The following is a 6042-nucleotide window of genomic DNA, read 5'->3' as shown; positions in this document are numbered from 1 at the left end:
CTATGATCAATGGCAAAGGGATGAGATTTAACAAGGTCAAGTGCAGGGTTCTACACTTTGGCCACAACAACCCCAAGCAGCACTACAGGCTGGGGCCAGAGGGGCTGAGAGCAGCCAGGCAGAGAGGGAGCTGGGGGTGCTGGGAGAGAGGAGCTGCAGAGGAGGCAGCAGTGCCCAGGTGGGCAGCAGAGCCAATGGCACCCTGGGCTGGCTCGAGCAGTGTGGGCAGCAGGACAAGGGAGGTTCTTCTGCCCCTGTGCTCAGCACTACTCAGGTCACAGCTTGAGTGCTGTGTCCAGTTCTGGGCTCCTGCATTGCAGAGAGCTGCTGAGGTGCTGGAAGGTGTTTGGAGAAGGGCAGCAAGGCTGGGGAGGGGCCTGGAGCACAGCCCTGTGAGGAGAGGCTGAGGGAGCTGGGGGGGTGCAGCCTGCAGCAGAGGAGGCTCAGGGCAGAGCTCATTGCTGCCTGCAGCTGCCTGCAGGGAGGCTGTAGCCAGGTGGGGTTGGGCTCTGCTGCCAGGCAAGCAGCAACAGAAGGGGACACAGCCTGAAGCTGTGCCAGGGCAGGTCTAGGCTGGATGTTGTTAGGAAGTTGTTGTCAAAGAGAGTGATTGGCACTGGAATGGGCTGCCCAGGGAGGTGGTGGAGTGGCTGTGGCTGGAGGTGTTGCAGCCAAGCCTGGCTGGGGCACTTAGTGCCATGGTGTGGTTGATTGGGCAGGGCTGGGTGCTAGGTTGGGCTGGCTGAGCTTGGAGCTCTCTGCCAACCTGTTTGATTCTGTATGTGTCCAGGAGAAGGTGCCAGGCTTTCTGCTGGTGTCCAGTAGAACAGTGAACCATTGGTACAAACTAGAACTCAGGAAGCTTCACCTCAACAGATGGGGCCACTTCTTTGCTGTGAGGGTGCTGAAGCCCTGGAGCAGGCTGCCCAGGGAGGTTGTGGAGTTTCCTTGTCGCAAGAGATTCCAGCCCCACCTGGCCATTGTGCTCCCAGGTAAGCTGCTCTGAGTGTCCCTGCTTTGGCAGGGGGGTTGGTGTGGCCAATCTCCAGCGGTGTTTTCCAACCTCTAACGTTCTGTGCTTCTGCGTGGGGTCTATGACTCTCTTGTGAGGTCTGAGAGTTTGGGGATGAATTCCTTTCTCTGAGGAGGCTGAGTCAGGTGCTGGCCAGAAGATTTTGGCAAGTAGAACTTTCCAAGCCTGGGAGCTCAGGGGAGGACCGAATGAGGTCCCGCTGGCTGTGAAGAACTCGGTCCGCAGAGGAGAGTTAAGTTTTCCGTTTCAGCTATTAAAAACATGATGAGATCTCGGTCGGTCCTCGCCTCGCTCCCAGCGCTCCCCCAGGGCTTTGCTGCTTTCCTTGCTCTTCCCTTGCTGCCCAGCAGGCGGCGCCCTCCCTCCGCGCCCACTCTCCTGCTGCGCCCTCTGCCGGCAGCAGGCGGGGACAGCCGCGGGCGCTTCCCGGCCCGCCGCGTCCTTGGCCCCTCGCTGCGGGCGCGGGGTTAGCGCAGCGGCTCCGGCGGCGGCTGCGTGGCACCAAGCGGCGGTGCGGGGTGAGCAGCCGGCAGCGGATCGGGGAAGCTGCGGGCCGGGCACAGCCGTCCCCACGGCGGGGGCGCCTGGGGCAGGGGTGAGCCGGCAGTGCTGGGACCGGGGGTTGGAGTCCATCCTCGTTCAAAACCCGCCCGAACGCGTTCCTGTGTGACCTTCCGCAGGTGACTCTGCCTTGGCAGAGGGCTTGGGCTTGATCCCCACAAAGTCCCTTCGAATCCCTCCTCTTCTGTGGCCCTTTGGTTCTGTGAGCTACTCTTCTTCCTCGCTACCACCCATCTTCATCCTCTGTGTGCGTGCAGCCTTTGGCTGCCTTACTCCTGCAGACTGCTTGCTTGAACCCAGGTTATGTACAGGCTGCTCAGCCCTGGGGGCAAATGCTCTGCCAGCAGCAAGTTACAAGTTCCTGTTGGCATCCTGGCAGTGTTTGCAAGGAGCTCATTCCGGAGAGATTTGTCCTCCCATTTAACGGCTGTGCCTCTGAGGAGTGGACTCAGGTAAGGTTTTGTAACCACAGCAAGCACTGCCAAGGCAGGGGGCACACCATTCCCTTGGCAAAGGATGCTGGCTGGCAAGTTTGGATCTAACAGAATTTTGCCTCAGGAGTATCCTGTTTGTGTTGGGATTGGTTATAGGACGAGAATGAAGTCAAAAGGTGGAACTCGAGATCAGGTCTCTGCAATGCAGCTTGTTTTGGCCCTAGAGGTGGCTTTGAAAGAGGATCTGAATGGGAGAAAGTTGATTTGAAGAGCTGCTGTTGTCTTCTTGCCTATCTTGCAGGGAGAAATTGTGGAAATTGAGATGCTGCCCAGAAAATTCCCTGTGCTTTAAAAGCATATTTTTAGGTACAGCTTCAATGCAGGAAACTACAAAGCAAACAGGCTACAGCTTGAGTGCTGTGTCCAGGTCTGGGCTCCTCCATTGCAGAGAGATGTTGAGGTGCTGGAAGGTGTCTGGAGAAGGGCAGCAAGGCTGGGGAGGGGCCTGGAGCACAGCCCTGTGAGGAGAGGCTGAGGGAGCTGGGGGTGTGCAGCCTGCAGCAGAGGAGGCTCAGGGCAGAGCTCATTGCTGTCTGCAGCTGCCTGCAGGGAGGCTGTAGCCAGGTGGGGTTGGGCTCTGCTGCCAGGCAGCCAGGGCCAGAAGAAGGGGACACAGCCTCAAGCTGTGCCAGGGCAGGTTGAGGCTGGATGTTGTTTGGAAGTTGTTGTCAGAGAGAGTGATTGGCATTGGAATGGGCTGCCCAGGGAGGTGGTGGAGTGGCTGTGCCTGGAGATGTTGAAGCCAAGCCTGACTGGGGCACTGAGTGCCATGATCTGGCTGCTTGGCCAGGGCTGGGTGCTAGGTTGGGCTGGCTGAGCTTGGAGCTCTCTTCCAACCTGCTTCAGTCTTTGAAGAGGATTTGGAGTTGGGTTGGTTTTTTTTAGCTTCTTCCCCTGGTTTTTGAAGTCTGCCTCCCATGAGCTGGATAAATGCAGTCCAGAAAGACATCACTAATCACCTGAATGCCTGTGGAGCTGGGACAGAGCTGTCCTGAGGAGAGGAGGAGAAGGTAGAGCTCTGAAAGGTGCATTGATTGAAGAGCACTAAGTGCCAGCAGCATGTGATGGTAGACTCGAGTTCGATCTGGGAGTGCTGCCTGTTAGTTCACAACCACATCCTGGGCTCACACACAGCTCCAGCTTCAGAGTTTGATGATAGGTCAGGAAATGGTTTTGTGTGCTTTGGCTTCTTTGTTGTTTTACCTCTTTCTACAGCTACAGGTCGAGTTCAAGTGCTGTTAGCCCACTGTGGGCAGGCTTCAGAATGCACTCACCCCGCCCCATGAATGAACCAGAGCAGAAAGGCAGAGCTCCTTCTCAGAGTCAGTGCTGCATTAAAGTCTTTATTGAATCATAGCATTATTTTGGTTGGAAAAGACCTCTGAGACCATCAAGTCCAACCTTCAACCCAACCATGGCCATTAAACCTTGTCCCCAGATGCTGTGCCCACAGGCTTCTCAAACCCCTCCACAGAAAGCAACTCCACCACCTCCCTGGGCAGCCTCTTCCGATGCCTGACCATAATTAATATCCATCCTAAACCTCCCCTGGCATGGGAAGGTTTAGCTTGACCCCTTAAGGTCAAATTCAGCCCCTTTGCCCTTCAGCCCTGCTTGCAATTTGGCCTCCTGCATGGGTTCTGATGGCCAACAAGGAAAACAATCCTGCCCAAAGCCAAAGCCATTTCCTCTCCTGTCCCTTCCAGAACGTTTCACTTGCTGCTAGGCTTTGCTTGGTGCCCCAGGATTTGCTTCATGCTCCTCTCCAAGTTCTGTAGCTGATGATTTCCTGGACAAATCTCTTGTCTCTTAGGTTGAATAACATTTGTGTGCCGAGGAGATAAGACAGCAGCAGTCCCAGCAGCAATAAACTCCCACTTGCTACCCTCTTCCCCCTCTCTGCCCTCTCCCCTAAGCGGTTGGTTTGGGGCAGCATTATCAATCCGTGGCTTCCCCCAGCAGTGGGCTCGGTCAGCTTTGTTCATGACAACCATTTCAAACACCAGTGATGAATTGGAGTGCTTTGGGGCTGAGGACTTCTGTCCTGCTCTGGGGAGATGATGTTAGCACTGCTTTTGTGGATGGGTTTTTGAGCAGAAAAGTCTTTCTGCTTGGAGTTTCTCTCTCTTTCTGCTTGGAGTTTTCTCTCTCTTTCTGCTTGGAGTTTCTCTCTCTTTCTGCCTGCAATTTTCTTCTCTTTCTGCCTGCAGTTTTCTTCTCTCTTTCTGCCTGCAGTTTCCTTCTCTCTTTCTGCCTGCAGTTTCCTTCTCTCTTTCTGCCTGCAGTTTCCTTCTCTCTTTCTGCCTGCAGTTTTCTCTCTCTTTCTGCCTGCAGTTTTCTTCTCTCTTTCTGCCTGCAGTTTCCTTCTCTCTTTCTGCCTGCAGTTTCCTTCTCTCTTTCTGCCTGCAGTTTCCTTCTCTCTTTCTGCCTGCAGTTTCCTTCTCTCTTTCTGCCTGCAGTTTTCTTCTCTTTCTGCCTGCAGTTTTCTTCTCTCTTTCTGCCTGCAGTTTCCTTCTCTCTTTCTGCCTGCAGTTTTCTTCTCTTTCTGCCTGCAGTTTTCTTCTCTCTTTCTGCCTGCAGTTTCCTTCTCTTTCTGCCTGCAGTTTTCTTCTCTCTTTCTGCCTGCAGTTTTCTCTCTCTTTCTGCCTGCAGTTTTCTTCTCTCTTTCTGCCTGCAGTTTTCTCTCTCTTTCTGCCTGCACTTTTCTTCTCTCTTTCTGCCTGCACTTTTCTTCTCTCTTTCTGCCTGCACTTTTCTTCTCTCTTTCTGCCTGCAGTTTTCTCTCTCTTCCTGCCTGCAGTTTTCTCTCTCTTTTCTGCCTGTTGATTTTGTTTCTCTCTTTTCTGCCTGGGGTTTTATTTTTAATTATTTTTAACTAGCTAAGTGGTCTCCTGTATGCTTCCTAAAAGGGACTCAATGATGTCCTATGAGGACAGGCTGAGAGAGTTGGAGTTGTTCAGCCTGGAGAAGAGAAGGCTCTGTGGAGACCTTATTGTGGCATTCCAGTGTCTGAAGTGGGCTACAAGAAATCTGGGGAGGGACATTTTAGAGTGTCAGGCAGTGATAGGAGTGGATCCAAGCTAGAAGAGGGAAGATTTAGATTAGACATTAAGAAGTAGTTCTTCACCATGAGGGTGCTGAGACACTGGCATAGGAGGTGCCAGTGTCTCAGGAGGTGTCTCAGTGTCTTAGGAGACACAGGAGGTGCCCAGGGAGGTGGTGGAAGCCTCATCCCTGGAGGTGTTTAAGGCCAGACTGGATGTGGCTGTGGGCAGCCTGATCTAGAGTGAGGTGTCCTTGCCCACAGCAGAGGGGTTGGAGCTGGCTGATCCTTGAGGTCCCTTCCAGCCCTGACAGTTCTGTGATCTTAAAAGGCCTTTTCAACTTTAATGATGCTATGGCTCTCTTGTAGCCCTCTCCAAAGGATGCACTGAGTTTCAGCTTCCCATTTTCTTCTGGATTCCAATGGGGATCTCCCCAGCAGTAACTTGTCCCCATCACCCCTTTCTTTTCCACAGGGCTCCTTGTTAGAAGGGAGCCTCCATCCTCCTGGTAGCCACCACTTATCTCCTGGTCCATACTGATAAGGCCTCCTCTAAGCCTTCTCTTCTGCAGGCTGAACAAGCCCAGCCCTCAGCTCTTGATGCTCCTTCAGTGACTGTGGCCTGCCAGCTACTGTGTGGTGGGGAGCAGCTGGATTCTGGTGGGGAGCAGCTTAGTTCTGGTGGGGAGCAGCTTAGTTCTGGTGGGGAGCAGCTGGATTCTGGTGGGGAGCAGATTGATTCTGGTGGGAGCAGCTTAGTTCTGGTGGGGAGCAGCTTAGTTCTGGTGGGGAGCAGATTGATTCTGGTGGGAGCAGCTGGATTCTGGTGGGGAGCAGCTGGATTCTGGTGGGGAGCAGCTTAGTTCTGGTGGGAGCAGCTTAGTTCTGGTGGGGAGCAGCTTAGTTCTGGA

The sequence above is a fragment of the Pogoniulus pusillus genome, chromosome 39 (assembly GCF_015220805.1).
Source record: "Pogoniulus pusillus isolate bPogPus1 chromosome 39, bPogPus1.pri, whole genome shotgun sequence".
Lineage (NCBI taxonomy): Eukaryota > Metazoa > Chordata > Aves > Piciformes > Lybiidae > Pogoniulus > Pogoniulus pusillus.
Note: the sequence above shows the minus strand (reverse complement) of the source record.